General features: G+C 40.3%; 1 long non-coding RNA gene across 1 annotated transcript in view; it reads left to right on the top strand.

Moving 5' to 3' along the window:
* The first annotated feature begins 1,328 nt into the window (after nt 1-1,328).
* Nucleotides 1,329-17,752, top strand: part of LOC140683725 (uncharacterized) — a 31,420-nt gene continuing 14,996 nt past the window's right edge. Inside the window, exon 1 of the long non-coding RNA XR_012055088.1 lies at nt 1,329-4,599. This is a non-coding gene — a long non-coding RNA (uncharacterized lncRNA). The remainder of the gene's footprint in view (nt 4,600-17,752) is intronic.

Below are 17,752 nucleotides of genomic sequence, written 5' to 3'. Positions count from 1 at the left end.
AAACTAATTAAAAACTGAAAAGTTTCTGTGCATTCCAAGCACTGGGGGTGGGAGGGGGCGGGGAGGCCTTTGGTCTGAGCACTGGCGTTTCCTGAGGCAAGAAAATGCCTGACACATGGACTTCGCCGAATTCCAAAATGTAGCAAAACAGTGCCTGCATATTTGGCAGGAATCACCACCAGTTCAGGTCAGTGTCTGTTTCAGCAAAAGACGAAGCCCTGCATGTTAACAGAGGAAAATAATTCAGAGGAAAAGGGGAGGAACAACATGTGACATTTTGTAAGAGCAGCACTTGTGTTACCCAAGGCGCACCACTCTGTAAACACTTCCTCCCGTGCCAGTGCCTTAGGACGAATTTTTTCGGATTGGGGTGGGGGGGAGGCAGCGGGAGGGGTGAGGGGGAGGTCAGGGCTTTCAAGCTGCTGGGATAGGAATGAGCTAGGGTTTCCCCCACTCCCCACCTTTTTTTTAAAAAACTTCTTTATTACATATTGAGTGCCATAAATGTTTTAAGGAGACACCAACCCCCAAACCAGTGGGAAGGAGAGAAGGGACAAGGCTGCAGGGGATGGGGTGCAAATGATGGGGCTCTGCAGCGCAGTCTCACAGCGCCAGGTGCAGGGGAGCTCGGCTGGCAGGAGTGGGTGACCCTCTGGAGCCCCAGCACCTCACCCTGCTTCCACCTTGGTGCTCCAAGCCTGTGCCATGGATCTCGGTCACTGCTCCCCAATGTTGGGATGGGACAACCTCTGTCTGCTTAAGGACATAGTCTGACTCCCCCAGCCTGACTCTCCTAATTAATTCAGAAGCAAACCCATTTTTAAACCCCTAGTAAAAGCAAGAGCAGATAATTAAGATTTAAAATACTGTCTTGGTCACTGTCCTCTTACTTCTTTCAGTAATTTTGGCACCTTAAGCTGCCTTAGTTGTTGAGGAACTTGCTATTTCTTAAGAGATAAGGCTGGATCACTTGTTATTGTAACACTTCTTGGTGATAAAGTTCAGTCTAAAAATTAAGCAGCTGCAATGTTGCAGCACAAATTAGTTTAATGTAAGCAGTCAGGAGCAGCTGTTTGGCTCGGGACTCCGCTCTGGCGGTGGGGGAAGGGCGCTGTGATGCTGACAGTGTTTTTTTCTCTACATAAACATTTTCGGCTGTTGCAGCTTTTGTGCCGATCATGTGACAATGTCCCTAGGCAGATAATTTATTTCTGTAGCTTTCATGAGCAATCATTAACCTTCAGACACTGAGCTTGCTTTCTGCTTTGTGGCATTTGTTGTTTTTTTTTTTTTTGTTAGGTTTTTTTTTTTTTTTTGTATCCTAACTAGTTTAATTCACAGAGTGTCAAGAGAAAATTACAACCAATTTATAATAGATTGTAATGCATAATACTTATGTTTCTATTAAAACAGACCTTGCTTACAAGACCATTCTTACAGCTTAGCTTGTGTTCATGGATCAGAATAATTATTTTCAGTGATGTAAGTGCAGCTGTCATCATGATACTCCCACAGTGTCTTATTCTGAATGCAAAGCCCTTCAGAGTCCTGATTTGGGACCACCCTTTTGAATTCCCCTTTGCTGGAGACACTGAGAAGTTTATTGAGATGCAACAGGCTTTGGAGAAAGGGCATAGCATTTATTCTGGTGATTGCTATTCTCCCACCATGACCGGCTGCTGAACAGGTATTGACCACCATAGAAAGTGTGTCTAGGGGAGAGGCGAGGCATTGCTGATAACAATTACAGTTCCACTCTGTGCTAACTTAGTCTGGGGTTTCAGAGCAGGCTCAGACAACAGGGTTGGATCACAAAGCAGTTGTGACTGTCAGAAAAATACTTCATTTTCATTCCTGTCCATTTTGTTACAGTAAGGGAAACAATAAATTAGGTGACTTTGTCAAGGTCACTGAAGAAATAAATGTCAGGATAGGAATTTCCCTTACCCTGATTCTTTTCCCCAAGTCCTGTGCTTTTGTCTAGGGAAGATGACAAAAGAGTGAAAAATACAGAGTCCTGGGCAAAAGAACTAAAAATTAAGCAATGAAAAAAGTGGGAGGTGAGTGGGGGTGGGGAAGAGAAACCATAAAAAGAACTGAAAGCCAGGGTGACTGCTGACTTACTGTGAATATAATTTTCCTTCAGATCTGAATGTGATTTTTGCTTTTGTTCATTGCCTCTCTGCCTTATCTTGATTCTTTTTTCTAACTGGTCATTCACTAGCACTGGCAAGTTCGTGTTTTTTGTGCCAGAGAGCAAGATACTATATTTGCATATGCCTCTGAGTAGGTGTAAAATAGACACGTGTATTCCTTAGTTTATTTTTTACAGCTTGTGCCATAGTGGAATCAAACATTTGTGATAGAAGTGCTCCCAACATAATGTTGCACATACATGGACAAGACAGACACAGGGTGGAAGGGGACAGAGATGGAGAAATAAAAAGATATTTCCAATGCCCCCAGGATAAAAAGGGACTTATTTTATCATAATCTATCAATGGAAGAGAAGTAGCAATCAGATAGTTCAACAATTGCTTCATTTCCTTAGGACTCAAATGAAACTTTGTGCATCCTATGATTGCCCATTAACTTGTGAAAAAGGCATGTAACTGGAAAAAGACCAAAATACACACTTAGTCTGAAATGTGACAGTAGTACATTCTGTATCATGTAAAACATACAAATGGGTGGACAGATTTTTGCTGTCAACGTCAGGAAAAATATTCCTTTCTCATTGGTTAAAAATAATGTCTGAAATTGGTGTTTTACTGATGCTAGGTTTCTGTGTGGAAAGGTGAATGAATGAGTACCTCACTGTTTGAAATTTCCATCTTTCAAAATGTTTAATGAAAATGAAGACACGACATATGGTAAATGTGGACTGAAATCAGGGATGAAAAAGCAGAAGCCTTGGATGCCCACTGAAGGGCAAATGGACTATGGAGATGCTTGGTGTTGTGTTACATATAGAAGTGAGTAACATTTCTGGATGTATTAGAGTGATTTAGGAGTTATCATCCCATTGACTTTTGACTAGAGTCAGGATGTAACTGCCTAAGTCAATTCTGAAAATGGGAATTAGATTTCTAAGTCATTTTAAGGTGCTTTTGAAATTTTTAGCTCTAATCCCAGGTTGATTAATTTGTAACAAGGTGATTCATTCGTATCTTTCTTGTCTTCAGAAGCCTGAATGACACATTTGAGATGCACTCTAAAAGCACAGGTAATAGTCGGAGTGCTACCTCAGCGACTTTAAAAGACAATTGATTAATTTGAATTCATGCTTTTATTCTCACTTTTAGAGGATTCTGAAATTAGTAATAGCACTTTGGAGCTGCTTGGTTTGAACTGTCACTTCCATGCCCTTGCCTGCATAAAGGTTTTCCTATTTTTTTTCTTTCTTTTTTTTACTTTTTTCCTGAAAATTATCCCTATCCCTCCCCACTGCTAACAGCAGTGCAGCCTCTCTGGTCACAGCAAAAGGAGGAGTTCTAAGAGAGTAGCTGCTTTGCTGCATGGAATGGCTGAGTAACTTTAGACAAAACAGTGTCCAGGAACCTGCTGTGAACTTGTCCCTAGTAGTTTGCACTGGGAACTACAGGTACTTTTGCTGGAGCTGCCCTACAGTGAGTGAAGCTGGGAGGAAGGCCTGGTTAGATAGTAAGACAAGACTTTCTTTCAGTAAATTCAAGCCACCTAAACTGCTAGTTTGTCCAAAACTAAAAAGAGAGACCGATCTCTTTGGCATTTCACCAGATATTGTTAGAATCTTGCTAAGAACATACTGTAGTGTTTTATGAACTTAATTATTTTTGTTGTTACTGTCTTAATGTACTGTTGAAAACTAAGACTATAGTCGTACTGGTATAGATTTGGTCAAGACATTATATATATCTATATATACTGCTGCCTCACATCAGCAGCGCTATTGCAAAGGTTAGTTTGCATTGGTCCTCTGTATTTTAGGGTGTAACTAATGACACAAAATCCTTTCTGGAGTGAAAGGAAGACTGCCAAGCCTGTCTGTGGGACTTCTTGAAAACATTAGTGCTTACCAGAAGCAAATCTAAATATTTGACTTGACCGTACTTTCAGAATCGAAGGATCTGATGATCACAAGAACTTCCCTTTCATCCCCTGGTACAACCCCAACTGAACAGACATCTCAAATTAATTTAGAAGTCAATGGCTGGTATTTACTGTTTGGAGTAAGGAAACTTTTGTTTGCTTACATGTCTTCAAGAAGAAAAGTGGAGTGGAGGGACTGAATGTAATGCAAGTTTGATTTATGGACTAAAATCACCAACTTTTGACTGTGGAAATTATTTTGTGGAATGATTTGTTTCATACAGTTTCAAGGTAATCTCCTAGAAAGTCACCTTAGTGTTCTGTGCTGCAGGCTGAAGATAATCAAGGTCCCCGGGAGCCCTCCCACATTTTCCAGTGTCAGCAGTCTCAACCACTACACATCTTTTGATGTAAGGATTCCTAAAAGGTCCAAAGGAATACTGGGGACATCTGAATACCAGGGAAAACACGCCTCTAAGAACATACTCTAAAGCTCCCTACTGTCAGTCACACAAGAGAAGGAGAAAGGTAAAATTTCATCACAGTCTGAGCTGCAGCATCTGGGCTTTTTTTTTTTTTTTTCTGAGTCCCTTGTCTGGAAAAAGTGCTGTACATCATTTGCTCCTTGAGGAATGGAATGCTTTACTCTGAGAGCAACCCTTGCAGGCACTTCTGCCTCCCATTGTCATTTAGAACATCAAGCATTAAGTTAATGAGTGACAGAGCTTTCCTTCTCTGTAGCCCAGAACTGTAGAGGGTGTATCTAGAACATCTAAAGACTACTGTGAATTTTACCCTGAACTTGCTTTTTAAAAAATAAACTGACAAAACCTGAATGTGTATGTAATACTTAAACATATTCTAAAACATATCCCAGGCTGTGCACCATGCTCTCAGGAGAGAATGATAAAGCAGATTGATTTGTGCAGTAATAGACAGAGCTAGGAAATGGTGACAAACACAGGGTGAGAATGTGTATGTGTGTACTCTTTGAGGGCTGGAACTGGTAAATTTCCTTCCCTTGCATTTTTCATTGCTTAAAGAGGGAAAAAACAACAAACACCCTCAAAAGGCAAAACCACAAGACAAAACCCTGACCCAAAACCCTGCAGAGGAAATGAAACCACAAGAACATTTTTCACACCAGCTAATTTCAAGGGTCTGCCGTATACACAGCAAGCCTAGGAAATTCACAGGTGCACTGTATCATTCTCCAGAATGCATTGAGCTTTTTCTCTCTTGATATACACACGTGTGCTTTAATGTAGTTTTAACCATTTCTTTATTTATTTCAGTTTGATTTTTTACTATCTGTAATCCACACGCACTTTTGACTGCCATGCAGCTGACTAGACCCAGAGGATTCACAGTGGGGTAATCTGTCATCCCAGAATGTATATAATGTAGGGAAAGTTGAGCAGAATGGATTTATTTTCACAAGAACCAGGGACAGTCCTTATTTTCACAAGGACTTGTAGTTTACAAATCATCAGGGTTTCATTTTATATGAACTGCAAAACATAAGAGAAGGGAGGAGTTAGCCAGAAACAGAAAGCAAGGATCTAGAAATGTATTTTGACAGTTATCCCCCACCAAAAGTTAGCAACACAGGAAAAACAATGCCTTACTAACCAGAAGCATTGCAGAAGGCTCTGGGGAGACCTCACTGCGGCCTTCCACTACTTAAAAGGGGCTTGTAAAATAGAGGAGAAGGACTTTTTACATAGGCAGATAGTGATAGGACAAGGGGAACAGTTTTAAACTAAAAGAGGAGAGATTTTGATTAGATGTTAAAAATAAATTCTTCACTCAGGGGATAGTGATGTGGTGGCACAGGTTGCCCAGAGAAGCTGTGGGTGCCCCATCCCTGCAAGTATTCAAACCCAGGTTGGATGGGGCTGTGAACAGCTTGATCTAGTGGAAAGTGTCCCTACCCATGACAAGGGATTGGAACGAGATGGTCCTTAAGGCTCCTTCCTACCCAAACTATGGGTACCTGGTCTTAGGAGTCTGGCTACAGGCATGACTATTTTGTCCTATTTTTTATTTTTCCCTCTTGAGAAGAGTTGTCAGCTTGAAAGAAGGTGTCATGGTGAGACCGATACCCTTTTATGGAAAATGTGTTTCAAACAAAAGGATAAATCTCTCAGATAAACAGCAGGAAACATCTTTATAATTTCATTAGCTCAATTTAAAGTTAATGTTAAGCTTCTGAAATATGTTTACTCATTTGTTTGTTGGCAGTCTACTTGCCCATTCTCCCTGCTGAATATTGGTTTGAAAACTTGTATATTTATTCATGTGTTTTCCTCACTGTTTCCTGAGGTAAAAGAAAAACAATTTTCAATAAAGCTTTCATTTTCTTTACAGGTGATTGAATGTTAAAGGTCTTAGAGACCTGAGAATGGGTGAAAATAAAGAGGGGCAACATGAATATTATTAATTAAAAATATTATTAAAGTGCCTACACAGTTTTCTCTTCCTGCACTATCTACTTCACATCATCATCAGTAATATTTAATTGACTCTTCTACAAATGCCTTCTCCCAGAGAGAGTGAAATATCCAAAATATAGCCAAATGGAGAAAAATTCCCCGAATCTCCCAATTAGGGAAAATTTCAGAGGGAGGTATAAATAGAGCATAATTGAGAGTTAAGTGGTACATATCCTGCTGTGACCTTTTGCAGAGAACACATTTACCCTTAGCTAACTATTTGAGCAAAGATATGCCTGGTACTGGTCCTGTAGTAAATAAAAGACATTCCTTCCCTTTAAATGTGAACTACTATGTGATTTGCAGCTCCAGCATGTCAGTTCAGTTTTCTTGGAGGGGAAGAATCTGGTGTCTGTAAGCTGCTTTTTAAGTGCTTAAGTGGATTTGAGAAGCAGACAGCCATATACTTGAGGAAAAAAAAAAAAGATTCCCTGAAGAAAAAAATTGATTTTCAGATTTCCCATTCAGAATTTAAAGGCAATTCTCTTTGTGTGCTCAATATGTAGTAAAAACAGGACCTATTATAGCCAATTGCTACGCTGAGTTTACATCCATTTTCTTCACTGGAGCTCAGATTTAGCCCAGTATCTGCCTTGGGAAAGAAATATGTATGTGAAAAGAAATGATGGAATTTGATGTAATACAGAAATAGTCCAACTAAGTATAACTAGAAATAAGGGGATGAAAGTGAACAAAGAAAAATCCATGCTGATAATGAGGAAAAATTTCATAGCAGTGAGGTCTGTTAGTCTGCTGAATGGTCTCCCAAGGGAATGAGTTGAACCCTTGTTGCTTTAGTTATTTTTAAAATGAACAAAACAGTCAAAATCCTGTCAAGGAGACACTCTTAATTAACAAGAAGACAGGAAAAAGGACCGAATGGGTCTTTTTTTCCATCTCCACTGTTCATAACTATTATTGTAGGCAAAACCAGGTTTGGCAATAAAATTATGGATTTCCAATTTTCACTGTAATTTTGCAGCACTCTTATTCCATAATAATAGCAGTGCTTGCCCGCTTTTTCTTTTCCCTCTATAAACTTTTGTGTCTTACTTTTCCCTCAAAGAGGGCTATTTTGTAGCCCTCTGATCAAAAATGGCTGTCAGGTAGCCTAATTTACTTTAAATAATACTGCTTGTAAGTATAAGATAAATATTTGGACCTTGTGCCTCCTAATTTTCCTCAAGAACTCTTCAGTCAGACCTCAAGTCCAGGGCAACAGTATTGGGCAAAATGTCACTGCCTGAATCTATGGGTCAAGCTGTGAAATAAGGGGCTGCTTGAGTGTTGAGTGTTGAGCTTTTGCTGATTTCCACAAACATAAATTTTGAAGGCATGGCATGCAGCACATCTTTATAATCAGTATTTAGGGCTCCTTATATGATTTCAAGATTTTTCTTCTTTCCATTGAAGCCAGTCTTTGACCTGGAGTGTTTTCACACTCAAAAGAGGCCCAGGGAAAGGTGATTTCTGCTCTTCTGTCCAAGCATCTCCCATACCCATCAATGCCCTGCATCCCTTCCCTTGTTCTCAGAAGCCCCACACAGACTTGTATGGTGAACTGGCTCAAACAAATGGTAACTCAGCAAAAATACTAGGTAAGAAACAGTGCAAGGAGAGCAGCAATTGCACATGGTCCTTTATGGGCTTGCTTCTCAGCACTGGTTTTTGGTTTTTTTTTTTTTTTTTTCAGATGATAGTGACATGAATTTTAATGGTTAATACTGATGTCAAAACTGAAGTAATGCTGCAATGAGTCAGGCCCTACTTCTTCGAAATACTGTGCAAATATTTGCCAGTTACTCTTCCCAGCAGCCAGCAATCTATGCAACCTTCTGCTTTGTCAGAAGACAGATTGATGGAGGTGAAATCCAGGAAGATCTGATTGTTATGTTAGAGTCATAAGCAAGGATGGACAAAGGGCATCAAAGCCCATACTTCATAATCAGCCCCAGATAAACCTGTGAGCAGTATGACCAAGATGACTAATGTCTAAAATAGAGAGAGACGTGGTGCTATTGTGTATTTATTAGTGATTTACTGAGATGAGCGTTCATCCCAAGAGTTAATCCAGGAATATCCAAACCACTGTAATTATCCTTGCACAAAGGCTCTCTATTATTTGCCTGTTAAGTAACAAAGCCTTTTCATTACCTGGCACTGACATAACTTTAGCTGCAGTGGTAGGTAGGCAGTGAGCTAACTTCCCCTGTTTGTGGGGGATGGGATGTCATGGGATGAAGCCCTCCCCCCATCCCTGTGAGCTCTAGCAGAATACAAACAGGATGGCCAAACCTTTCTTTGAATAAAAATGACTATCATTGCTAACATGCCAAATGTTGTGTGCCACAAACAGTTGAAATCTTATGAACTGTACAAAAAGAACAAAGGAGCAAATTCCTGTCACACACAAAAATGAAAATGTAGAAGCACTGGCCACAGGAAGGTAACTGTATTAAAATTGGGAAAGGATCCAAAATCCGTAGTAGCTCTCTAATCTGCAACACAAGAGCAAGGATTTTCATTATGTTTTGCATTCCACATGTGCCTTTGCTTTGGTGCTCTTATGCAATTGTTGATGCAGTAAAACCATTGTATTCATAGTTATTTCAAAGATGTGGATGCTTCCAGGGTTTGACCTATTTTACCACTCATACATTATACACCAGGTAAAGCTACTCTCATAAGGCAGAGTCATTAGTACTTAAAATGTATCTGTCTGCTGCTGTCCCTTTTCTCTGCAAAGCTGCTGATTTTTTACAATTCTAAATCAATTATTCTTTATTAAATAATTTATGTTTACATGCATCAGTGGAAACTGCCCATGCACATTTTAAGGCAGAGCTCAGTGTATATAGATAAATTAAGGCAGAGATCACTGTATAAAGATAACTGTTGTTACCGTACAGCAAATATTTCTGTAAAGTCTAAATAGTCCTTTTCTGTTAGTGATATTTTTTACTTTGGAGATATAAAAACATACCTGTGGTCATTACTTCCAGACCAATAATACAACTCAGATTTTTGGAGGCTCAGATTCAACAAAACTCCTAATCCCATGCCCTGCTTTCAGCAGGATGAAGTCTTCCCTAGTTAAGCATGTTTGAGACCTGTTAATATCTACAGTTCTCAAACTTTGCTCTGCACAGTGAGATGCAAAGAACTTTCTGAACATCAGTTTAATGCCTCAGGATTTATCCATGAGCCAGACTACAAATTTTGTGTGCTGTAGTCATCATTGCAAGGACAAACTTTCCTGCTTCTTTTTGAAAAAAAAAAGATTTAATAACTGATCCCCAAGTAGTGTAGTTCAGTGCTTATTTCCTTTAGATCTCCTGAGCCATCCTGTCTGGTACTGAGAGCAAGCTTGAACTATGAAGACAGCACTGATTTCTCCAGGCTCTACCATGGATTGCCACAGCAAGAACAGGCCCAGGACAAATGTATTCTCCCACTGCTGAAGTGTACGGCATACAGCATGCATGGAAGATGATCTCCAGAGGTCCCTTCCAACCCTAACAATTCTCTGATTCTGTGAGATGATGAGTAGGCTCAAACCAAAAGTTTCTTTGCAGCGGTGGGGGAAGCTAGTGAATACCACCCTTCCCCCCTCCTTCCTCCACAGGGATTTTGTTTTCTCTGGGTCAGTCTTCTCCTTTCTCCACAAAAACTGGATTAATCTCTATGAAGCAGCTGCACAGCAAAAGCTTAGATGTCTGCCCACAAAATCTTTCCTCTGTACCAGGTGCACTAGTGGGGTTAGGGCAGAGATCTTCCCTTTACCTGCTGGCCAGAGAGAGGCTCTCCAACATGGTATCGCTCCTTTTCCCTTGCCTGGCTTTTTGAAACCACATTAAGGGAGATGCACTGCACTGCACTGCTGAAGATGACCCATCTGCTGGTCGCTTCAGCACTAGAGCAGAGCTGCTCCCAGGGGCGAATCCAGGGCAGGACCAAGGGTTTTCCCACTTCCCCGTTGTAGTCTTACACCTTGGCTCTGGGCTGAGGTGGATGGTGTTTCTCTGCCTTACTCTGGGCTCTTGAGTGCTTTGGAGCTGAAGTGTGGTCTCCAATGAGAAGCTAAATGAAATCTTTGCTGTGTCTGTGACCTCCAAACATAGGATCAAAGTGAAAACAGAGGCAAGAGTCAATCAGCCAGTGATTACATTAAAGAAAATGGTTCTCTGCAGAAAGCATGAAAGAGAAAACAGACTGGGTGCTGGGACTGAAGTAAAGAAAACAAGACTTGTGGGGTTTTGAGGTCTTTTACTTTACTTTTAATCCTTTCATAGTGTATTTTAAATTCATAAATAATGGAATAAAAAGACACCAACAAAACTCAGCTAAATGATCTTGAGTCCTCAAGCCTCAATCAAAAAATAAACACTATAATGCTTTTAAAAGGAATTAGTAATCCACAATTATAGTATTCCATGTTTAAAAATAAAGCTGTTGAATAAATGAACAATACCATGGCTGAAAAGTATTTCAGCTGAAGAGTGAAATCCCTGCAGAGAGTGATCTGTGAGATTCTGCAGGAAATCTGCATTACAATACACCATTTCCATTTCCAGGGAGGGACTCACAGAAGGACACATGGAGGAGAAAAAAGAAATGAAAAAGCCCCAGTCCTTTATGCCTAGGTTGTAGGGGGCCTTGGCCCATCATTCTCATGCTAAATAGTTACTTCTTCTACAGGTACCCGACTTAAATGGGAATATTTTTTGAAAGAATAGTGAATGTGAAAAAGGCTAACAGAATTGGTTCTTAGGTTAAAGAAAACTGTCTCCATAGCTCACTTAGATAGCAGACATGAGTTTACTTCTCTGTCTTCCTGAAAATGAAGTAAGGAGTGTGTCTGAAGCACTGGGCTACTCTGCTGCTCTTTGTTTCTGCCCCTCCATTCCAATTACTCCACCTCTTGTTACTAATTAAATATCTTTGCAGTGGAGGAAAGGTTTCAAGCTAGATCATTAGCCCACTAGTCAACCAGCTTATGAGGGATGCAGGATGTCAGGGTCCTAAAGCTGCTCCAGGGACAATGACAGTCTGGTGTTGCTGTTCTCCAGTACAGGGGGATACAAAGCGTGCCCTTTAGGCTTGAGTCTTCTGTCTGTAATTTAGCAGCTGGGGAAATGGCCATCCAGCATAACACAAAGTGTTATGTCCTGGCTGACTGCCCCATCTGAAGGCTAGTGTGCAATGGGCCAGCCTCACTTGCGTGTGGAAACATTGACACAAGGCTGGTTTCCTTTTGCTGCAGAGTGGGAAAATTTGTGAAATCTTTGTCAAATTTGTGGGATAGGAAAAACGGAAAGGCAGCAAGTGGAAGAAAAAAGGAATAAAATTCCTGGCTTCTAGTCCCCAGGCTACTAAGCCAGCCATAGCAGGGTGTGACTGGGTGAGTGGCATTAGCATGTTCACATGCTACTTTGGTGGAGAGCAGCACTAAACACACGGTGCTGTCTGCACCAAGCATAGCAAGCAGAGAAAGTGTTTTGGCAGAGGGAAAGAATGGGCACATCAGCTGCATAAATCTGTTTGTTGCAGTCTGTACTATAACTAATACAATGGGCTGCTACTCTCTTTGTGGAAGATGACAATCTTGAAGACAAGTAGATGCCATGTTTCTGTCTCCCTAACATTTCATTACACACAGAGTATCTTCTGCTTGGGTGTATATTGAAGGGAAGAGAAACCACAAAGCAATCAGCATCTGGTAATTTCTGCCAATCAAAAGTTTGTGTGTTTCCAGAAAAGACCCAAAATTTGCCCCTGACCTCTGCTCCTGGAAAGCATTGACTGTTATCTTTTGCTTATAATTTATTGTGGCTCTTCATTATGCCAAAATATTATCTAATTAGGCACAGAATAATTTGAAATTTCTGCATTTGTACAAACACGAATACCTGCCTTCACACCTGGATTTAGTCACCTTTTATCTATGTGCAGTATACCCGTGGATTTTTGTATTTATGTTTGTATGAGTGTGTGTATGAAGGAGTATGTGTGCATTCCAAATAGATGTGTATGTGAGGAGGCAGTTTTAAAAGCGTACCTTACATGGCATAAAATATACTGCTACATAAATCACAGGAAGAATTCCATCTCTAAATTAAAGTACACTCTAGAAAGAGCAATTATTGCCTCTAAAATGTTTCTGTTAAATTCATGAGACACCATACAATTTTATTCATGTTATCATCTACAGTTGCCTGAAAGTGTAAAAAAAGAAATCTTAGCCACTAGCAGAGAAATGTGCAAAATACTGTCAAAGGAGTGGCAAAGGTCATTTCTATTGCCTGCCTTTTTATGTGTTCCATTTTTGTATCTTTTTTTTTTTTTTTCCTCATTGCAGTTTGTTTGTGTACATTGCAAAACTTTAATGGAAGAAAATATGAGGGGGGCAAAATAAATATAAAGAAACAGACTGCTGTTCAACAGTGCTGAGCTGGTATTTCCATGAATGATGTTAGACTCGTGTTTAGAATAGAAATTCGGAAGGTCCACAAACAGGAGGTTGCAGAAATGCTTTTCTCCTTTTTTCTCTCTTTTACACTTGATACATTTTAAGATTGACACATATTTCTGTGTAGTTTGATAAATGTGTTATCATTAAGCACAGCAGTACTGATTCTGTGAGGCACAGAAAGAAGCCTTGGAACAGCTGGACCATACATTTTCTTTGTTGCTGTAGATGGCCCATTGCTCTGTGCATGGGATTTTGTTTGTGCAGGTTCAAATTCCAAACTGGATTGCTTAACCCCTACAGTAATAGCAACTGATTAGAGTTTAACACAGCAATAACAACATTTCCATATGCAGGTGCCTGACATCAGGCATGAGAGCTCCATTTGAGATTCCTAAGAAAAGGTACCATTTTCCAGAGATGGCAGCAAGCATTTGCAGTTTTTGTTGAATTCAGTTGTATCAGCATATCCTTCATTTCTCTGAGAAGGAGAAGCCCTTAACTCTGGTTAATCAGTTGAAATAATATCTTGATCTTCTCAGTAAAGTGTCTTAAATTCAGACAAGCTTTTCTTGTTCAAAATCAGGCTTAGCAAAATGCATAAATAAATGTGGAGGTAAAAGGCAAGACTGAATATAATCAGATACTTAAGTGCTTTGCTGTATAAGAGCACCACATCTTATACATCTCTTTTGTTGAGTCAGTCCCTAATTGTCTCTTATGCCTGCCTTAAAATGAAATTTACAACTGTTCTGGCAATGTTTAAAGGCAGTGTAGTTTAATTTCTATAGCTACTTTCCTTTTTTTTGCTAGAAGTTTGCTTTCTCCCTTACTGCAAGACTCCTTCAGCAATAAAGAAAACTCCATGTGAAGTATGAGCAGAACCCTTGAATGAACACTTTATTCCTTGAGATAAGGAAAAACATTGTAAGGATAATGTGATGGATAAGCTGACCTCTGCAAAAAATCCAAAGTGTTCCTGTTTCCTACCGCTCAGTAGGTGATTGTGCAGGTTTTTACCCCTCACAAGAGTCTGCATAGCTGCAAACCTACAAAAGTGAAAAGTGGTGTAGAAAAGCTGGCATTACAGTTAGATGCTGCATCTCCTGTGCAGATGCAGAAATGACCCCAAGCAGAGTTTGTGCAAAAACCATTCAAGCCTTTCCCCAGACGTCACTGCAGAAGTGGAGTGAAATGGTAGCTGAAACAAGGGTGTTACTGGACAGTGCTTGAGTACCACGAAGTCCCAGCTGTACTGCCAGGACCACAGCCAAGAGCAGTAACAAGGTGTTGTACACAAAATATTTCCATCAAGAAGGCAGAAATTCCTGAAATCTCCATATGTTTAATAGTCTTAGGAGAGTTCCAGCATAATTTGTCAAATAAGAAGCTTTAAACTTCCAGAGTTTTTAGATGTTTAGACTAACTGGACACTAGGACCCTTTTGCAGGCCAAAACAAAACAAAACAATCCAATCCATACACACACACACACACACACACACACACACACACACACACATATATATATAAAATCCAAATAATATAAATTGCTTGCTTAGTAGCAACAGTGTATTTCAAGGCATTTTCATATTTATTTCATCCATAGAGAAGCTTAGATCTGGGCAGGGAACCTATTCCCAGCCCTTTGAAACTGTTTATGGTTGAAATTGTTTTTCCTGTTGGAACAAATCCAACATGCTTTTAGATTTTTTTCATAGAGAAAAAGCTACAGAACTCAGTATGGATTATTTGGGCTGGAATTTGTTTATTTGAGTTCTGGACAATCCATGTATGAACTTGTGGAACTGATGTATTCTGTCTCCAGTGTTTTTATGATTAAAAAGACAGGGAGAAAATTATATCTCAGAAAATCACTGTTTACAGCTGATGTCCCAAAATGAGTTGAATCCCTGTAGTGGAGACTACCACATACCACTCAAACTCTTTTGTCTACCGAAATTTCTGGCTCTCCTGCCCACCTGCCTAGCCAGTAAATATGACTGGCACATTTCAGCACTGATGGAGAATTAAGGTATCAGAAATTCCACATTTGCTTTGACCTGGTCCTGGGCTGAGTGCAGCTCTGATTTCTGACACAAACGAAGCCCCAGATTCCTTAAATTAGCATTGGTTTCTGACTCATCCACTCCTGCCTTCTCCCTGACCTGCAAACACTAGTCCAGGCCAGCCAACTCCCCTTCCTACCAATATACCTATAAGTGTAAGTGTAAAAAAATAAATAATAATTTCTCTGTTTGCCCCCCAGTAAAATGTCAGTCTGCATTTCTCAGGCCTTTATGAAAGGGTCTTTCTTTTAACTGTGACTTGTGCAAGCAACTACATGAATAATTTCTGTTTGATAAACAGTAAAAACAATGCTAAAATTAAACCATTCTTTTTGTCAGCCTATGTAGCTGGAATGCTGAAGGCTGTTCTTCTAGTAGGGAGAGATCTTGCACACATCTATTTATCTGGTTAAACTTTGCAGCTCATTTTTAAAGCCAGCAACTTCTCAACCCCAAGCAGCAGAGCACAAGTAAAGGCAGATGGTCGAATGAAGCAAAAAGACTGACTATAAAAAGCTCAGCTTTTCAATGATGTTGCTGCCTCCCAGTTTTTTCATACAAATCTCTCCATTTTGCCTTCCAGAGCCTCACAATTAAAATTCTATTCTGCCTGTCTAATCAAGACAGCAAATCTATTGAGTTGCATAATGCTGGGGATAATCAAGGAAGAATGTGACATGAATCCATTTTTCTTTACAGGTAGAAAATGAAATATTTTCTCTCTTCCCCTGAAAACAGATGGGTGGCTGAGGAATTTTTTATTTGGCCTACCTTCTCCCTCTTGTTCCCTTCTACCTTTGGCACGAGAGTAGATCTGCTTATTAGGGACCACTGGCATGGGGGCAAACAGGTTTCAGTGGTGACAGTGCCTTAGTGGTGTGGGACAGGCACGAAATGTTGCTCTAGGTGCTAGTGGATTTAAGTGGCAGTGTCAATTGCCTCACTGCCCACTCCTTTACTTTAAAGTTATTTTTCCAGTAGCCTGGTGAACTGAATAAAATGTGTATTTGTTCCCTAGTTGCTGTAGCTAAGCCCTGTTTATTCAGGTACTCTGAAATCCCTTCTGCACCTCCTCTAATTCATGTTAACATCCTTTAGGGCTGGTCTGGGCTCTTGAGAAGAAAACAGAGGCTTGCAGGATTTGATTCTGCAGTCTGTGGGTTCTCACAGTTAAGTGACCAAATGTAACTCTGGAGCAAGGGCACGTCACTCCCTCTCAGCTGTTTGAAGAGGAGCTGTGTGAGCTTGTGCAATGACTGAAATTGGCACGTAGCTTCCTATCCACCAGTAAATCCCTGAGCATCGAGGTGAACAGGAAGACTACTTTTTGTGTGAAGTCAGAGAGGGAATCAACCCAACTGAGCTGAATTGGTTTGTAACCCAATCAGGCTTAATTTGGTTACAGGAAAAACCAGGCCCATGGAGTTTCAAACTTGCTCCTGTGTAACATCAGGAATCTGATTTGTGCCGATCTCATAATCGGGTGCAGACAACAAGGAAAACAAGTCCTTGCAGTGGTTTCTTTACTGAGCCTAACAAACCACATCTGATAAGCTATATAATTTGCTACGGCAATTTGTGCCAAAAATAAAAGGCACAGCCCTACAGTGCAGCACGTTTCTGAGAAAAACAGAACCCCACCTCTTGCCTTTGGAGCATCTTTCTCTTTCTTGTGCTCTCTCAGTGAGCCTGAGCAGATGCCTTCCACCCTGAATGACTGCCTCTGTGGTGCTGTGCCTGCCCTGTTCCCCAAACTGATTTTGGCTCCCTTCTTCCCTGCAGGATGATCCAAGGTGATGGCACTAGCAGGGTTAGGAGGAAATGATGACAGTACCTTGATGACTTGAACAGAGAATGTTGTTTCTTGGCTGAGTGGCCCTGACTAGAGGGGAGGAATATAAATCTGAATCATCAAGTAATAAGCTACACAACTTTTTATGAAAGAACCCAGGATTTTGTTGTTGTTGTTGTTGTTGATTTGACAGTTATTCTACTATTGCAAGAAATATGTATCTTTTTAATTCAGTGACCAGAAAAGGAACTGGTTCTTCATGTGTATTTTATGTATCAGGCTGCTAATGGAGAAAAAAAAGTTCCTGTGCTTTTTGGTGGTGGTGGTGGGGTTTATCTTTTTGGGTTTTTTTTTTTCCTTTGTCATGTTGCTTACAGAGAGACAGGGAAAGAAAAAAAGCAAACAATACAAAGTTCTGAAGAATGCAAGCTGTCAGCTATGCTGTGAAATAACTTGGAGGTTAAATGTGAATCCCTGCAGTGTATTTTCTAATTTGGATTTTGCCAAGGTTACCTTAAAAACCTTAATGCTTTTTGCAGTGTTTACAGCAAAAACTGCAGATGTGTTTCTTGGTTATTAAAGGGAAAGCATATGAGAGGGAGGTGGACTAAAAGGAAAGGAGAATGAAAGGTCAATGATTTTAATTCTATGTCGCTGAATTCCAAAGTTTGAAGGGATATATTTGCTTGAAAGGTCATGCTATGGAAGGTAAGCACCCTGAAAGCAGTGTGTTCAGGGTTGCACATTGGAAATAAACAACAAGGTAACTTGCTGGGATGTTTGCGTGTCAAAGGTGACAAAAAAACCTGCCTTTTTTCAAAGCCTCTCAGCCCTCTGCAAACTCACTGGGATCAGGA

The sequence above is a fragment of the Taeniopygia guttata genome, chromosome 3, assembly GCF_048771995.1.
Source record: "Taeniopygia guttata chromosome 3, bTaeGut7.mat, whole genome shotgun sequence".
In the NCBI taxonomy this organism is placed as follows: domain Eukaryota; kingdom Metazoa; phylum Chordata; class Aves; order Passeriformes; family Estrildidae; genus Taeniopygia; species Taeniopygia guttata.
Note: the sequence above shows the minus strand (reverse complement) of the source record. Positions and strands in the feature narration are given on the sequence as shown.